At 45.7% G+C, this 18027-nt stretch overlaps 1 pseudogene; it reads left to right on the plus strand.

The window, feature by feature from the left end:
- Positions 1–739: 739 nt before the first annotated feature.
- On the plus strand, positions 740–8151 carry LOC123080821 (polyubiquitin-like; annotated as a pseudogene).
- The last annotated feature ends 9876 nt before the right edge of the window (positions 8152–18027 follow it).

The raw sequence follows: 18027 nt of genomic DNA on the forward strand, positions 1-18027 counted from the left end.
CAATATTTTTCTAAAAAACATGATTTTTAAAAATTTCAAAAAATTAATTTTAAAGTTCAAGAATTTCACAAAAAGTACAAATAAAGAAGTCACAGATTTAAATTAAAAAGTTCATGAATTGGAGAAATGTTAACAACATTTTTGCAAAAAGTTCATGAATTATTTTAAGAATACAAAATTTGAGGAAAGTTCCTGAACTACGAGAAAATCATAAATTTTAAAAGGTTTGTGGATTTGAATTAAGTTTCACAAATTTAAAAAATGTGTGTGATTTAAAATGAAATATATTTTAAAAAAAACTGACACAAAATGAATAAAACAAATAGAAAGATAAAAAACAAACAAAAAGAAAAAAAACATACAAACCTGTGTGGAAAAATGTTGGATGGTTAGGAGGACAGTGGTACCCCTGGCCCATCAGGGTTCAAGTCCTGGTGCCCGCATTATTTCTGAACTTATTCAGGACTTCCGGCGATGCGCGTTCAGACGTTCCCGTCGACTACGAGGCGTCTTTAGTGACTTCTTCAATCGCAAGATGATATGCCGTCTCAGTCTCTCAGAGGTGCTCATAAGGGTAGGATCTACATGTGTGTATTCATAGGGATGAATGTATGCACATATACATGAGCGCCTGTCTGTACGGTGTTCTCAAAAAAAGAAAAACCAGCCCAGTCAATCGGTGGGAACCTAGAGACGGGTCGTCAGCCCAGTTAGTGTGCGTCCCGTCGCTCACCATCAAATGGGCCTCGGAACTGGAAGGGCCTATAAATAAGATGGGGTCCATCTTATCTCGCCCGAGGCGGCGTGGCCAACCCTAACTCGTCTTCTACTTCTCCGATCGATCTCCGTTTCTTCTTCGTTGACTCATCCTAGCAAAGGTACGTAACTACTAGTACTAGTCTCACACATACGCGCTGATTTCTGGGCTCTAGCCATTGCGTAGTGTCAGTTAGTGTGAGGCGGGATGGATTTTTTCCGCTCATCTCATACGATCTGCTAGATCTTTATTAGGATTTATTGGTTAGATGCGGCATGGAATGATTGTTCATCGTACGTTTTCCTTGTTGGAGATAAGAATTCAACTAGACAACCTACGATCGATGGGTATATATCCACCAATTAGATACGAAATTCTTGTTAGTTAGATTATTAAGATTTATTATCCAACTTCTGCAGCCAGTTGGAAGTGTTGACGTCTTTTTTGATCTAAATAATAGAGGGGTGAAATTAAGCATCTGCTGCAGATATTTGTTGCTGGGGGCGGAAACTCATATGTCGTTTTTGGGATATTTATTAGGATGGATATGCCTATATATATTGTCAAATTCTGGATGCCCGCATGAATACTCTGTTGTCTGCTCTAAAGTTAGTCCTCTTTGCTTATTTGGCATTCACATGCTGTCCAGCACAAAGTATTATTATAGTCAGTTGTAATTGAGAAGTTTATATTCACCAAGACTTAACTTTGCATGCTAAGCTTAGCACGACACCTGCTAAGTGTAAACAAGGTACGTACTTATGCAGTAGATTTGTAGGAGTACCATTTAGTTAGATGTATAATGGGCTCATCTCGTGTCAAGGGTGCGAGCAAGGTGCGTTGAGCCGCGACACGCGACATAGGGAGGTCACCGGCTGGGAGCCGCCCTAAGCTACCATGATAGCTACCTTAGCCAGTGTGTGGTTCGTTGTTTGGCGCTGTGCCGTCTCATGTGCCTTTTGGCATGTATCCTCGTTTTTCTTTTTTCAGACCTCTTTGCATCTTCTTGAACTTGTGGATTTGTAAGGGCCTCAGTTAAGGCCGGGCAAGCGCCTCCGTTCTAAAAAAAAAGTATAATGGGCTCATTTGAATTTTTGATGTTTTTGTGCATTGTTCTTCTGTTGTCTACCTTAATAAAGTGTCTAAAAATTGGTGATGTATGTTTGGTTTGCTTTGTTTCAGAAAAATGCACATCTACGTTAAGAACCCGACAGGCAGGACAATATGCCTCAAGGTCCACGCATCGGACACCTTGTATAGCGTCAAGGCAAAGATCCAAGAGCAGTACCGCCTCGTCTTCAACGGGGAGCAGCTACAGGACAACCTCACGCTGGCCGATTATGACATCAAGCACGAGTCCATGATAGACCTCCAGGAGAAGATGCAGATCTTTGTGAGGGAGACACAAACGGGTAGGACCATCCCTCTCGAGGTCGACAGCCTCGACACCGTAGGCACCGTCAAGACAAAGATCCACTACATGGAGGGCTTCCCCACAAACCTGCAGTGCCTCATCTTCAAAGGCAAGCAGCTCGAGGACGACGAGCGCACGTTGGCCGAGCACAATATACACAAGGATTCCACGATCCTTCTCGTCCTCCACCCACGCCCCAGAGGTGGGATGATCATCTTCGTGAAGATGTTGATAGGGAAGACCCTCACTTTCGAGGTTGAGAGCTCAGACACTGTCGAGAGTGTCAAGGTGAAGATGTACCAGAAGGAAGGTATTCCTCCGATACAAACACGCCTCATCTTCGCCGGCAAGGAGCTGGACGACAAGCGCACCCTGGCGGAGTACAAGATTCAGAAGGAGGATACCCTTCATCATCTGCTCTGCCTTTGTGGTTGTTGATCGAGATGCATGGCTATTCTGGAACGACCAGTTTTATTTTGCTGCACTCTAGTCTTGTTTCTCTCCTTCCATATTCCATTAGTGGTGATTTATCAGTATGTACAAGTATCATTCAGTATGTCAGGTCTTTCTGGTTCCCTTCTACAGTAGTAGTGAACTAGTGATGTGGTGTTATCAGCAAAACTACTTATCATTTGTATGAATGCGTCACCTCTTGCAGCCTTTGGAAGCAGCAGACAAACTACGTAGTACCCATAGTGAACGACATTACCTTTGCTCACGTGCTCAAGTGGCCAAGTGCTCTGTATAGATAGACGAGGCATTTGCCTCTGTGTGATGATGATAAATGCAGTATAAATAGAGTTCCTTTAGGTAGTTCATAAAAGAATGCCGGCTTTTGGTTAAAGTTATAGTTCCATTCCTGTATGATTTATTAGGGAGTTCACCTACTCAAATCAAATTAATTATATGCAGATTGAAAATTCCTTTATGAGTCCGTGTGACCTATCGAATTTAGTATCGGGAGTAGAGGGGGCACCTGAGTTAACGCATGTATATGCCAAATCTATGTGCATCGTCAGTGTGCATGCAAGCCAGGGAGCAAAGTAGCGAACCACCAAAAACTTTAGCAGCTGCTATGTCTGAAAGGCGAAATATGTGCATGAAGCTATGGCTATACCCACTGGCGACCTTAGGAATTCAAAATTTGTAGCTGAGTCTTCTGAATAATTATTACTGCTTCGATGCAGTTAGAAGACAACCTAAGATTGTGAAAAATGTAATTTGTGTTAACCAAAAAATCAGTAAAATGTTTTCGAAAGTAACAATATATATTTCCTGACATGTGTTATGTGATTAAAATTAATTTTCCATGAGATTAAGAATATTTTTTCAGTAGTCAGGAAAGAAAAAGACCACATGCGATGGAGATGATAATCTACGGTTGTTGGAATTGTACCCGACTTCATTTCGGCATAGGGAATTTTAGGCAGAGACTTCATCTTTTATTGTTCACTGACTCCCTAGGTTTTAACACACGGGTTTTGATGTATTCAAAATTTATTTACTAAGAGATTATTTTCACTTGCACATTACTTAATTTATTTGTCTTACAGCGTTAGCACAAGTCAATTGCATGAATGGAGGTTTAAACAGTATTTATCAATAATTATAAAACAATAGGAAAAATAAGAAGTTATTTTTTGCGGGGAAAATACGCAGTTATTTAGACCAATGAGAAAAACAAAAGCATATCTGAAGGTTAAACTCGGTTGACAAAGACGCATGGTAAGGAGATGAGATTGATGCCGGGTGGGTAGAGGAGGGTGAGGAGGCGAAGATACGAGGATATGGGACAGGCAAGTTCTAGGGTTTCTTGTTGGTGGTGTGCTTCTATTGGGACCATTTTTTCTACACACAAACCTATAACATATAGACAGAACTGTGAGTGGTGAATTGCATACGATGGACGTGCATCACTATCACTTCCTCATTGGCACGACCGGCATCACCTGTAACATGCCACCGCTATTGATAGGACATTTTATTTATCGAAATAAGGTCATCTATTCAAGTAACCCACACTGGAGGCTCGTGGGCTGGCGCCCGCCCATCAAGGGGAACTTGTACTAGTGATGGGTTTCGAGTGCCCGTCGGTGGTGACAGTCTGACAGGTCATTAAAGAATGATTCTATCGTAGTCGTGATTCATATACTTTTCCAATGCCATGATTATTTTTCCTAAACTCTGAATAGGTATCTGGTGAAGAGCAAACACATGGAACATGTCACCATTTTCATTGATTAGTTTTTTTTGCGGGTGATTTTCATTGATTAGTTGTTTTGGAGCAATTTTCTATTGATTAGTTTTTTTTTTGAGGTGTTATTGATTAGTTTCTCCTGAAAGAAAGTACTACTGTACTAGGCTTTCTTTTTTTTACACAAAGTACTACTGTATTTTCGGCCCACTGCCTTGTTGGGGCGAGTAATAATAAGCAGGCTAACGTGGCTTTGGGCCACCCGCTTTCGGCCTGCCTGTTTTCCCCGATACGATAAACGGTAGACGGCCTAGGGTTATCGTAATGACAACTGATCGTCGTCAAGCCGCCGCGCCGCCTGAGGAGATGGCGGGGAGCTCGCCGTTCTTCGCCGCCTTCACCGGGAGCGTTGCTGATGGACACGTCGCGCGCCGGGGGCTCGGAACCCCTCTGGTTTGTCGCGCGCCCTGAATCTCTCGCGTAGATTACAATTGCAGACAGGAGCAGATGATCAGCTGCCTAATCTTCATTGACGATGATTGAGCCAATCGTAACAGTAGGCAATCTCTGCGAGGGGGTCGGCCCACATTGCCGGCGCGGAGGATTTCGCGAGCCCGTCGCTCTGGGCCTCGGGAGCGGCCTGCTCTGCTCGTGCCGGACCCTAGCTATAAAATGCCGGCGAATCCCCAACCCTAACCCTCCTTTCATTTCCGAATTCCGATCCTTCTTCCGGCGGCAGCGAACGCCCACTGCTCGAGCCTAGCAAGAAGCTTCCTTCAAGGTACGGAGCTGTTTCTCTGCGTCCCCGATAGTTCATGTCCGGGGATCTTATAGCTAGACCTCACTCTCATTGTAAGGTAGGACTAGATCCAAGTGGAAACATTTGCTTATCCCATATGATGTAACCACAAATGTTACTGTTCTTCACCATTTTGCTTGCGGGCGAGAGAGGGGTTGAGGATGGGCAACCGACCTGTTGGAAGCTAGTCGTTGAGCTTTTTCTGTAAATAAAAAAGCTAGCTGGACAAAAGCATCGATCTGCTGTCAACTTTAGATTGAGGGGGTACTGAGTCTGCATATTCTTTTTGTTGTTATTAAGATCGATTGGCTGCATCTGTAGCGTCAGTGCCTGGTTGTCTGATTTCATATTGGCCTGTTGTAAGTTCTGTACCAGTAGATGATATTAATTGAGAAGTGCATATTCACCTTATCTCTTCAGTGTACAGAACTTAGTGAACCATGTACTGTATTTTCATGACCTCGTGAGACCTGAAGAAAAAACCGACTGCCAAAAAAAAAGAACTGCAGAAAAAATCAGAAAATTCGCTAAAGCATGTCAAGGTGCCTTTCCTTTGTGGGGCTCTCAAATGGGAAAGTAAAGTTTGAGTTAAGATCTAATTCCCCCTGATGAGACGGCACGAGTGAGCCCACCGTAAGCCTCACACCCCCGAAAAGTGTCGCTGCGGGGGCACCCTTTAACTAGTCACCCTCAGTAAAACCATCCCCATTGCTCCCCATTAATAATGTGCCTTGGAAGTGGAAGACCGGCTTGGACACGTTTCGATCGAGGCCCTATGAATAAGATGGAGTCCATCTATCCTGTGGCCGCCAACCCTAACTCTTCTTCTACTTCTGATCGATCTCTCCTACCAGCAAGAATCTTTGTTGACTCATCTTCGGAAGGAACATAAGTACGGGGCAGTTTTTTCCTCTTGCCTACCTCTGCTATTAGTTTTGTTCATATTCGGCGATCTCTAGCTAGAGTGAATTGTTAGCCAGTGTACAGGTAGGGTGTACTATATTATCTATATATGATCTTAGGATATTGTATTGGATAGATGCAGCATGGAATAAATGTTCGTCATCTTACTTGCCAAAGATAAGAATACATCTACAGAGCGTATGGTCGATGGAGTATATATATCCTCCAATTAGATAGGAAATTCTTGTTAGTTAGATTATTTTTCACATACATAACGGAATAACAAGATTTCTCATCCAACTTCTGTGGCCAGTTTGAAGTGTTTGACATCTTTTTTGGTGTAAATAAAAGCGGGACGAAATTAAGCATCTGCTGTAAATATGACTTCTTGCGGGATGGAAATTAAGGCTGCATGCATATTTAGTTTTTGGGATATTTATTAGGATGGATTTGCATTTTTTGTCAAATTCACATGTCGTCAAAATATAGCCAGTCTGGGTACCCGCATGAATACTCTGATATCTTCTCTTGAGTTAGTCCTCTTGGCTGACTTGGCATTCACATGTCTTCCATTAGAAAGTGTTATTAGTGTTACTAGCCAGTTAACTGCGAAGTGGACATTCACTTTATCTCTTCAATGTAATATACAGAGCTGAGTGAAGCCTGCATTATACTCAAAACTATACTTTGCATGCTAGGCTTAGTGCGACACATTGTTAACTGTAAACAAGACAAGTATTTACGCAGTAGATTTCTACCATTTAATTATAGTGGGTGGGTGGCGGCGACATAGGGGACACAGAGCTGGGGGTTATCTAGCTGGGTGAAAGCATTGATCCGCTATTAACTTTAGCTGTCGGGGGGAATTGAGGCTGGATAGTCTTTTTTTGTTTAAGATTGATTGACTGTATCTGTAAAGTCAGTGTCTTGTTAGCTGATTTGGGATTCGCTGGTTCCATATGAGTGGAAGTGCTGGTCAGTTAATTGGGAAGTACATAATCAATTCATCTCTTCAGTGTACAGAACTGAGTGAACCATGTACCGTATTTTAATGACTCTTCAAGAATGCTAGGCTTAGTATGACACCTTGGTCTGTAGAAACAATACGCAGTAGAATTCTGTTGTTTCTTCCAACTTTTTGTAATCATTGATGTTAAATAACACTGTATAAAACTTAATTCGTGCTATTTGCTTTGCTCATTCAGAATGTACGTCTTGGTCAAGAGCCCGGCCGGCAGGACGACCCGCCTGAGGGTCCACCCATCAGATACCGTGCATGCTGTCAAGGCAAAGATCCAGGAACAGGTCACCCTCGTCTTCAATGGGGTGCAGCTAGATGACAACCTTACACTGGCCGATTACAACATTCAGCATGAATCCACCCTTGACCATCAGGAGAAAATGAAGATCTTCGTGACCGAGACGGTGGCGGTCAGGACCATCACTATCGAGGTCAACAGGCTAGACACTGTCAATGACTTAAGAGCCAAGATCCAGGAGCTTGAGGGCTTCCCGAAGGCTCAGCAGTGCCTTGTCTTTGCCAACAAGCGGCTGGACGATGGGAACCGCACCATGGCTGACCACAACATTGGCAATGAGTCCACCCTTCTCCTCGTCCTCCTCCCGTGTATTTCGAGAGGAGACATGATGCAGATCTTTGTGAAGACTCTACAAGGAAAGAGCATCAGCCTCAAGGTTGGGAGCTTGGATACAGTCGACAGTGTCAAGGTGAAGATCTACGAGATGAAGCACGCCCCATACCCGAAACTGCAGCGCTTCGTGTATGCTCACAGGTAGCTGGAGGGCAGCAGCACCCTCGCTGACTGCAATGTTCAATGGGGATCTACCATTTATTTGATCTACCGTCTGGGTTGTTGCGATACATGGCCTGCCATCGTACAATGAGTTCTATTCTGCTGCAGTCGAACTTCCAGTATTGGTGTGCCGTAAAACTACCATTCTAGTGCGTTACTATATGTTGCTCGAGTATTGTTCATTTCCAGCAGTGGTGTGGTGAGTTATTAGGAAAACTGGGTACTATTATTTAGTAGTATGTTAATGTGATGAGTACTCCTTTTATCTATCTAAATATGAAGAACTTCTATTATTGTCATGTTCGGTTAAACATTCTTTTGGAGAGGATTGGAGAGGTATGGATGCAATTGATGTTGATTTTGACTTATAGCAGATTTAATCCTCCCCAATCCTCTAAAATTCCCTTCAAACCCTTTGCAACCAAACAAGTCTTAAGGGTCGGGTCTGTCTTGGCATCAGTTGGATTGCAAAATACAGTCTGAATGCAGTTTCACCAAACATAGACTCCATTGTTTCTTTTTCAGATACCCTTTTTGTGTTTATTCATGTTTTCCTATATAAGATATTGTCACACAGATCTTGTGAACCGCATGAAGGTCACATCAAGCTCGAATTGGGACTGGAAAACAGAGTTGGGAGTCTTGTCAATATCTCTGGTAACAAAATATGAAGAAACAAATTCCAAGTGAAGAGAATTTTTTTTTTGGTACTGCAGATAAAAAATCAGAAGAATAAAACTATTTGAGTAGTCAATAGTTTTTCTACGATAATGTACTTCCTTGTTTTTTGGACCTCTTTATATTGGTAGGGTCTGGGATTGCAAGAAGAAACTGACGAGTTTGCATGGTAACTCCATGGTTAAGAAGATAAGAAAAGGCTTGAAGAAACAGACACCGCCACATTTTTCAATCCAATCATGGCATATCTTGAATGAAAACTAAATAAGAAGAAGAAAAGGAGCCACAAACACATGACAGCAGCTAGCAGTTTTAGCACAGATTTCAGACTCTGAAACGTATCATTTATATATAAAAGAGTGCAGACATCGATCTATTCTCGCACCATACGTCGATACGCGTCATGCATGCATCGATCTAGCATTACTGATATACATACCATCACTGCAGCATGTACACTAATTGACCATAATTAGTGCCACACTGATCAATTATTAGCTAGAGTTGTAGATAGAGTACTGGAAGAAGATGCAGAGCGGCACGGTGACCACTAACGGATCAAGGGGGGGCTATCACTAGCCGCGAGCCCGAGTGCGCCGACCCCTGCAAAGAAGAAGACGCAGGATGTGTTGGACGACGAAGTTGGCCCTGTGGTCGTGCAGGAGGCTGGGGCAGCTGCCGACTGCGACGGCGGCCGCAGAGTCGAAGGCGCCCTCGAGGTGGCTGTAGGTGAGCACGCTGACGGCGTGCGCGAAGGCCGCCAACGCCCAGGCGACTTTGAAGTGCAGCCGCCTCCAGCTGCAGGCGTCCGGCGCGAAGGCGGCCACCGTGGCCGCCGCTGCCTGGGCGCCGGAGGAGAGCAGCAGCATCAGCCCGCCCGTGCGCATCATCACCGCGTCCGCCTCGGTGGCCGCGCTCGCCGCCATGGTGCGTCCGCTCGGGGTGGAGGGTGGCGACGAACAGGCCGAAGGCGGCGGCCGCCAAGCCGAGCACGACGTGCGCCCTCGCCACCGCCCGAATGAACCACATCGCCGCCCTGTCAGCATCTCCACCTGCAGCACCGACAGCAGCAACGGCAGGAGCTCCTCCACTAGCCTCCATCGCCAGCGCCGCACCAGAAAGAGGAAGTAGCTGCGGGTGTGGCCTCTGTGTGTGGGTGTGTGTGGAGTGTGTATCGGATTCGAGCAGTCTGTATGAAGGGGGGGGGGGGGGGGGGGGGGGGGGACTGGCAGATAGCAGGGACTGGAGCGATAGCTAGAGCTTTCACGAGTTCAGGGAAACCTCCATTTCTGGCCGGTGGGCTAGCTTGGTGGTGTAGCAGAGTCCATGAAAAACCACCTACTGTCCTTTGCTTTGATATGATGGCCTTGCATATATCAGTGCATTGCATTGCATTGCAGGAGCAACGCTACAAATATATTTAAGGATTGATCTGGCATCAGCTGGTTCGAAATCACAGGGACCAACACAGCAAAAGTTTTGTCTGGGACTAATGGGAGGATGACACGTAGGTCTGTAGCTTTTTGGCAATCCGTAAGTTTAGCCATTTTGTCATTGTGATGAAGTTTAGCAATTTTGACAGACGGTCATTTTAAGAGGACACCTAGTGTAAAGCTTGATTCTCTCGGGGCCGCCGCCCCGACATCCACCGCTTCGTCGCGCCCAGCGCAATCAACCGGCACCGCCGCCCCGACATACCACCGCTCGCCTCGAGCAGCAACGCCGCACAACCCAGTTGCCTGCAGCCCACGCTGCTCAGCGCAACCGCTCGCAGACCACGAACGTCGCACCACATCCGGGGCCGCCACCCCGACATAAAGTCAGACCGCCCCCTCTGGAACACATCGACCGAGCCGACACCCCTAACGCCCAAGCGGGACAAGGATGCCACCCAACCAATGTTGAGATAGAGCCCCACCTCATAGAGCTGCCACTCACATTGTTCCTCAGATCGCCATCTCGACGCACAATTAGAAACCATCCGGTGCCGCCGCCCCGACGTCCACTGTCCCCGACGACGAAGAGATCAATGCAAACTACAACATGCTGACTCTCCAAGGCGATGCCTCAAAGAAGGAAACAATGTAGCCGCCGTCATCGCCCGCTTCGACCATCCGAAGCTAGGAATTTCTCCCGGGGAGTCGTGTAATGGAGCTCCATGGCAACACCTTCAAGAAGGGGAACGACACCATGGCCATGGCGCCGCTGTTGCCGGCACCGACCCAAGGTCAGTGCTAGACTTTCGTTCGGAGCTCCTCCACACCTCCGAATCCGAGCAGATCCGAAGCGCTGCGCAGCACACAATCTCCATGGTCGACGTCCACCGGCTTCACCTTCCCGCTGCGCCAAGCTACCTCCGGCGTCGACCACCAAGCTCACGTGCATCACCACCCTGGCCACACCCACCTTCACACCAGAACCAGAAGCGCCAGACCACCGCCGCCCGCCGTCGCAGCAGCACCACGCAGAGCCGACGAGCAGAGTCGCGCGAGAGGTCCCCGCAGGTGCCAGATCCAGCCGCGCCCAGCCAAGCCTAGCGACCATGCACACGCCACCAGCACCCAACCTCGGGAGCACAGGGACGCCGACCAGCACCGCTGCAGATCCGGAGTGGACGTCGCCCGCAGCCGAAAGACCGCACCTCGCGGGATCCCGTCTCGAGCGCCGCCTGGATGCAAGACGCGATACCTCCAGCCCCGGCCGCCGCGCTGCCCGTGCAGCCACCGCAGCCGCTGGGCCGCCGCCCTGGCGCCCGCACACCGCCGGCAGAGCACGCCGTCCAGGGCCAACGCGCAAAACCGGCCGGTGCCCTCACAGCGCGAGAGAAGAAGGCCCGCCGCCCGGGCTTTGCCCGGCGGTGTTGCCCAGCGGCGGCGAAGGGAGGGGAGGGAGGTGGGGGGTGGCGGCGGCAGCGGCGCTAGGGTTCGCCCGAGCCGCCCCTGGGAGCGACGCGGACGCGGACGCTTCTTTCTGTTGAGTGGCGGCTTTGGAAATGTGGCTACCAGACTCCTGAGGCAATGATGATGGTGGGAGCGACGTCGGCAACGCGGTAATGGTTGTGTTAGTCGGCTCTTCTCCGACGTGTCCACGGTTTTGCCTCGGTTTGCTTGTTGCTGTGGAGTCGAAGCTGCGGCGGCGGGCCCCTGTGGTGTACGATGACTGGCTGCAGGTGGCTCGTTCGGCGATTTTTCATGGCGCTAGCCGTGCCTGATTTTGTTTTTCTGAGTTCTCCGTCAGAGTAGGAGCTGCGTTGTCTGACCGCAGGTCGACTTGTCGTTGATAAGGATGGGCTTTGCCCTGTGTTGTTTAGTCTATGAGAGTGGGCTTGGCCCTTGTTGTTCCGGTTTTTGCCCGGTTTCCCGTAATTAACTGGGCAATTCTCTTCTACTTAATTATAGATGAGGCAACCTTTGCCTTCGTTTTGAAAAACAAAAGGTGTAAAGCTTAGCAATTTTGACAGCCAGTCCATAAGTTTACCAATTTTGACAGCCTGTCCATAAGAGACATTGCTGTTGATGTGAACGAACGGCAGTGTGAGGAACTCTCTTTAATTGCTAGCCTGTACGTTATCATGCATCGGTGACGAGGACAAAATTGAAACGAGTAGTTTGAATGCGATGCATGGTCAATAATGGTCTATCGCATCTTGCATGTGGGGCCTGAACTCACATGCATGCATGCACGGTGCAACATACTACTAGTTTCAAGTTTGATTTATTTCTTATCCAAGAAATTGTAGTTTCAGGTCATGTTGCACTCCAAGATAATGCACATGTGTGCGGTGCACGGGACATGAACGTAGAGCGCGCAACTTTTCAGCACAGATATATGTTATAATGAATGTTTTTTAAAGGATGATGGACATAGTAAAACATTGACGCTCATTCACTCATCCCGGTCCTCCGCCGGTATAATAAGAGAGGAGATGCATTGATGTGCATCTTCATCAAGACACTGGATGGGAAAAACCTCTCCCTTGATGGTGTTAGGAGCTCGGACACCATCGATGATGTAAGGGTTAAGGTCCATTGCCCGAGACCAATATGCACCTTTGTCGGCAAGCAGCTATAGAGCACCGTTATCATGCACCTGTGCCAGAGACCCTTCAGGTCTACTCTTGAACAAGTATAGTCTAACTTCCATTTAGCACGTACGATTAATGTGTTGAGTAGTTCTTTTATTCTATATATCAAGAAAAAGGAAATTACTACTAAGAGCCCATGGGTTTGTCTTGGCATTAGTTCTTTTTAGAAAAGGAGGAGGACCCCCGGCCTCTGCATCACGGCGATGCATGCAGCTACTTTATTAATTATTCACAAAGACCTTAATTACAAAGAAATACAACAGTAAGTCTGAAGCCACCGTCTAGGCAACAACTGTCGCTACTCCCTATCCAGTTGATGCAGGGATGCTGATAGTCTGGGCCTAACACCAAACAGACCTCGCAGCCAAACCTAACATCTAAGACCTGAGGCCCCAAACAAGCCATTTGCCGGGTATGGGGCACACACTGGTCCGGCGCGCTCTCAGAGGCTGCCGCCGCCAACTGCCACCACTCCATCTTCAGAGCTGTACTGACGCATCAACCATGCCCGGTCTAGCTACCGTCGACGCCACCACAGCGCCAAACGGCACCACCTCCCTGCGCGCGAACTGCTGAGCACGTCACGGTCGCCAGCGGTACACCACTAGTAGAAAAAGGGGCTTTCGTTCGGGCCTGGCCAGCCCATTAGTCCCGGTTCTTACATGAACCGGGACCAATGGGTGCATTCGTCCCGGTTCGTGAGCCCAGGTGGCCGGCCGGGGCCTCGTGGGCTTTGGTTCCGGTTCGTCTGGACCCATTTATCCCGGTTCTAGGCACGAACCGGGACCAATGGGCCTCGCTTCTGGCCCGCAACCATTGGTCCCGGTTCATGGCACGAACCGGGACAAATGAATTGCCTATATATAGCTCCATCGCCAGCGAGCAGAGCACTCTCCACACTGCTCTGTTTTTTGCTGGCCGGTGAGGGGAGGGCATTTGGGTGCTCTAGCTCACCTCCTATGCACATGAGGTGTTCGATGAAATGTCCGAGCCACACTAGTTAATATTTCTTCTCTTGAAACTCGACCTCCGAGCTCCATTTTCCCCGAGATTTTTCTAGGTTTAGCGGTCCGTCACGTCCCGTCCCCGTCTTCACCGCCGTCGATCGCCCGCGCCGATCTCGTCGCCGGCACCACCGTGGTGAGCCTATTGTTCTTATCTTCTTTCTGAAAGAAAAAAATTCTTACTTCAGATAGATACTTGTCTAATTTTCTTACTTTTATTATTCCTTGTTATTATATAGTGTGATGGTTTTGGTATCCACCCCCGTCGGCCCTCGTCCTGTCTATGATTCGGATGTGGTATATATTATCTTTTTATAACTATTTGGTTCATTTATTGTTTATGACAATTATGCCGACCAACGTGACATAGATTTTATTTATGTAGGAGGTGGTTGAACCGGAAATTCCAGCCGACCCTATTGTCGAGAGGATAAATTTAGTTGAAGAAGAAAACAATTACTTGAAGGAAAAAATAAAAAAAATTGAGGAGGAGAAGATGATATTGGAGTTGCATGTTGCGGATGTCGTCGATGATCATAAGATCAAGATGGATGCAATGCGGTTGAAGATTAGAAAGATTAGAAAATATGCCATTCATACCGAGGCTTGGTATCATTATGTTGTTGGATCAATTGTTACCTTAGTTGTGATTATGATCGCATTTGTTGTTGCATTTAAAGGTTTTACATAGTTTCAATGTATGGTTTAACTAGATGCTCTGGAGAGCTATATGTTGTTCAATTTGAACTATGTATGTACTTTGGTTTTAATGTGATGATGAACTACTATTAATTTGGTCACTTATCTATCCATGTTCATTTGTAGTGCTTTTCAATTTCAGGGTCTTATAGCTAAAAAAATCAGTAAATGCATAAAAAAACAAATGAAGTCAGAAAGGGTTGAAAATTGATGATGTGGCTTTGAATGATGCATTTTGAACACAGAAAACTATGGACTTCAAATAAGTTCAAGAAAATGAAATCCCCTTGTAACAGACGAGTTTCCGTGTGAAACCCTGATACTTCGAATAAGATTGTCCGTTTTGTACACGAAGTGCATCCAGTTTTTGCCGTAAGCCTCTCTACTTTCTTGCACATGCTATGTGGGTGAAATGATGACACCATTCCAACTTTCAACCTTTTCAGAGTTCATTTGTAGTGCTTCTCAATTTCAGGGTCTTATAGCTCAAAAAAACCAGTAAATGCATAAAAAATAACAAATGAAGTCAGAAAGGGTTGAAAATTGATGATGTGGCTTTGAACGGTGCATTTTGAACACAGAAAAACTATGGAGTTCAAATAAGTTCAAGAAAATGAAATCGCTTTGTAACAGACGAGTTTTCGTGTTAAACCCTGATACTTCGAATGAGATTGTCCGTTTTGTACGCGAAGTGCATCCAGTTTTTGCCGTAAGCCTCTCTACTTTCTTGCACATGCTATGTGGGTGAAATGATGACACCATGCCAACTTTCAACCTTTTCAGAGTTCATTTGTAGTGCTTTTCAATATCAGGGTCTTATAGCTAAAAAATCAGTAAATGCATGAAAAATAACAAATGAAGTCAGAAAGGGTTGAAAATTGATGATGTGTCTTTGAATGGTGCATTTTGAACACAGAAAAACTATGGAGTTCAAATAAGTTCAAGAAAATGAAATCCCTTTGTAACAGACGAGTTTCCGTGTGAAACCCTGATACTTCGAATAAGATTGTCCGTTTTGTACATGAAGTGCATCTAGTTTTTGCCGTAAGCCTCTCTACTTTCTTGCACATGCTATGTGGGTGAAATGATGACACCATTCCAACTTTTAACCTTTTCAGAGTTCATTTGTAGTGCTTCTCAATTTCAGGGTCTTATAGCTCAAAAAAAATCAGTAAATGCATGAAAAATAAGAAATAAAGTCAGAAAGGGTTGAAAATTGATGATGTGGCTTTGAATGGTGCATTTTGAACACAGAAAAACTATGGAGTTCAAATAAGTTCAAGAAAATGAAATCGCTTTGTAACAGACGAGTTTTCGTGTGAAACCCTGATACTTCGAATGAGATTGTCCGTTTTGTACGCGAAGTGCATCCAGTTTTTGCCGTAAGCCTCTCTACTTTCTTGCACATGCTATGTGGGTGAAATGATGACACCATGCCAACTTTCAATCTTTTCAGAGTTCATTTGTAGTGCTTTTCAATTTCAGGGTCTTATAGCTAACAAAAATCAGTAAATGCATGAAAAATAACAAATGAAGTCAGAAAGGGTTGAAAATTGATGATGTGTCTTTGAATGGTGAATTTTGAACATAGAAAAACTATGGAGTTCAAATAAGTTCAAAAAAATGAAATCCCTTTGTAACAGACGAGTTTCCATGTGAAACCCTAATACTTCGAATGAGATTGTCCGTTTTGTACACGAAGTGCATCCAGTTTTTGCCGTAAGCCTCTCTACTTTCTTGCACATGCTATGTGGGTGAAATGATGACACCATGCCAACTTTCAACCTTTTCAGAGTTCATTTGTAGTGCTTCTCAATTTCAGGGTCTTATAGCTCAAAAAAAGTAAATGCATGAAAAATAACAAATGATGTCAAAAAGGGTTGAAAATTGATGATGTGGCTTTGAATGGTGCATTTTGAACACAGAAAAACTATGGAGTTCAAATATGTTCAAGAAAATGAAATCCCTTTGTAACAGACGAGTTTCCGTATGAAACCCTGATACTTCGAATGAGATTGTCCGTTTTGTACACGAAGTGCATCCAGTTTTTGCCGTAAGCCTCTCTACTTTCTTTACAACTTCAAGTGAGTGTTACTGTCTTTTGCATATTCGGTTTCCCTTATTACTCGAGGTTATAGTAATGTAATTGATGAGTTATGCTTGCGTGCGCAGGTTCCACTATATTCTCCTGGTGATTAAGCTTGAGCAGGGACTAGTAACCGTCTTCGACTCGAGAAGAAAACATCCCAAGGAGTATGCGGACTTGACTGAAATGCTCGAGAAGTAAGTTAAATCGATCATTATCGCACCATGTCGGCAACTTTGTTCATTTCCTGATATCAAGTAATTGTTTTCTTTATCTGGCAGGGTTTGGAGAAAATTCACCTCAAAAGCTCCGGGACTGCCGAAGAAGCTGCAATTTAAACACCCGAAAGTAAGTACTACTAGCTAGTTCCGCGCATCTCCTAGTGACTCAACCGCTAGTTTCATCAATACCATTTAGTATGCTTGCTTATAAGTTTGATTGACCTCTATTTCTTGTAAAGTGGTTGTGGCAGGAATCCGGGAATAATTACTGTGGATACTATGTTTGTGAGTGCACCCGCAACGCGACCTGTGAGCGGGGCTACTCTGACAAACAATATGAAGTGCGTAAGCAATAATATTCACAATTTTATTTTATTACCATCATTTGTGTTGAGTTTCATTTATTCATATATATGTATTGACCCTCTTCTTCAAATTAGATATTTCAGATGCGGGATGAACTCCTACCACCAGATCGTATGCGAGCAATTCAAGAGGAATTGGCGGCATTCTTTCTTGACCATGTGATCGATAAAGACGGAGAATACCATGTGGACGCTGAGTTCATATATTATTAGGAGATTATATTGTAAGAGATAATTATATTGTATATATGTAGCCAGTAGCGTCGGATAGATATACGAGAACTTGTTGTTCGACCAATCTCTCAGAGAAGGAGAGGTGGTCGATATCACTTCTCTCTGTATGCATATGTTCATGACGATCTTCTGTTTCCTTCATTTGCATACTAGCGCAGCGTGTCTAGTCCTCTCTATACGTATAGTACGTAGCGGCGACCAAGCACGGAGATAAGAGAGGACACTTCTCTCTATAAATTAGCTAGCTAACACAATATATGAAACACCTAAATTAACCCCCCAAAACTCCCTAACCCCCCCCCCCCCCTTTAAAAAAAACCCCAGCCCCTGAAATGCTGACGCGTGGATGCCTATTGGTCCCGGTTGGTGCCACCAACCGGGACCAAAGGGCCTCCTGCCTGGGCTCGCCGCAGCGGCCACGTGGAGGCCCAATTGTCCCGGTTCATGTAAGAACAGGGACTAAAGGTCTAGGGCTTTAGTAACGACCCTTTAGTCCCGGTTCAAAAACCGGGACAAATGGGCCTTACGAACCGGGACAATAGGCCCTTTTTCTACTAGTGCACCTTAGCACCATGCCGTCAAGTACCATCATCCGACACAGCTTGAAGCCTTTGGAAGATTTGTCGTGCATAGCACCTGCCGAACAGGCATGACAAAGCGTAGCACCTGTAGGCCAGGCATGACTTGACATTTCCACCGAAACTCCATGCAAGACGAAGCCGCTCCACCTCCTGATTCTATATTCCAGCGCTGCTTCACAAACGATGCTCCCAAG

The sequence above is a fragment of the Triticum aestivum genome, chromosome 3D (genome assembly GCF_018294505.1).
Source record: "Triticum aestivum cultivar Chinese Spring chromosome 3D, IWGSC CS RefSeq v2.1, whole genome shotgun sequence".
Taxonomy (NCBI): domain Eukaryota; kingdom Viridiplantae; phylum Streptophyta; class Magnoliopsida; order Poales; family Poaceae; genus Triticum; species Triticum aestivum.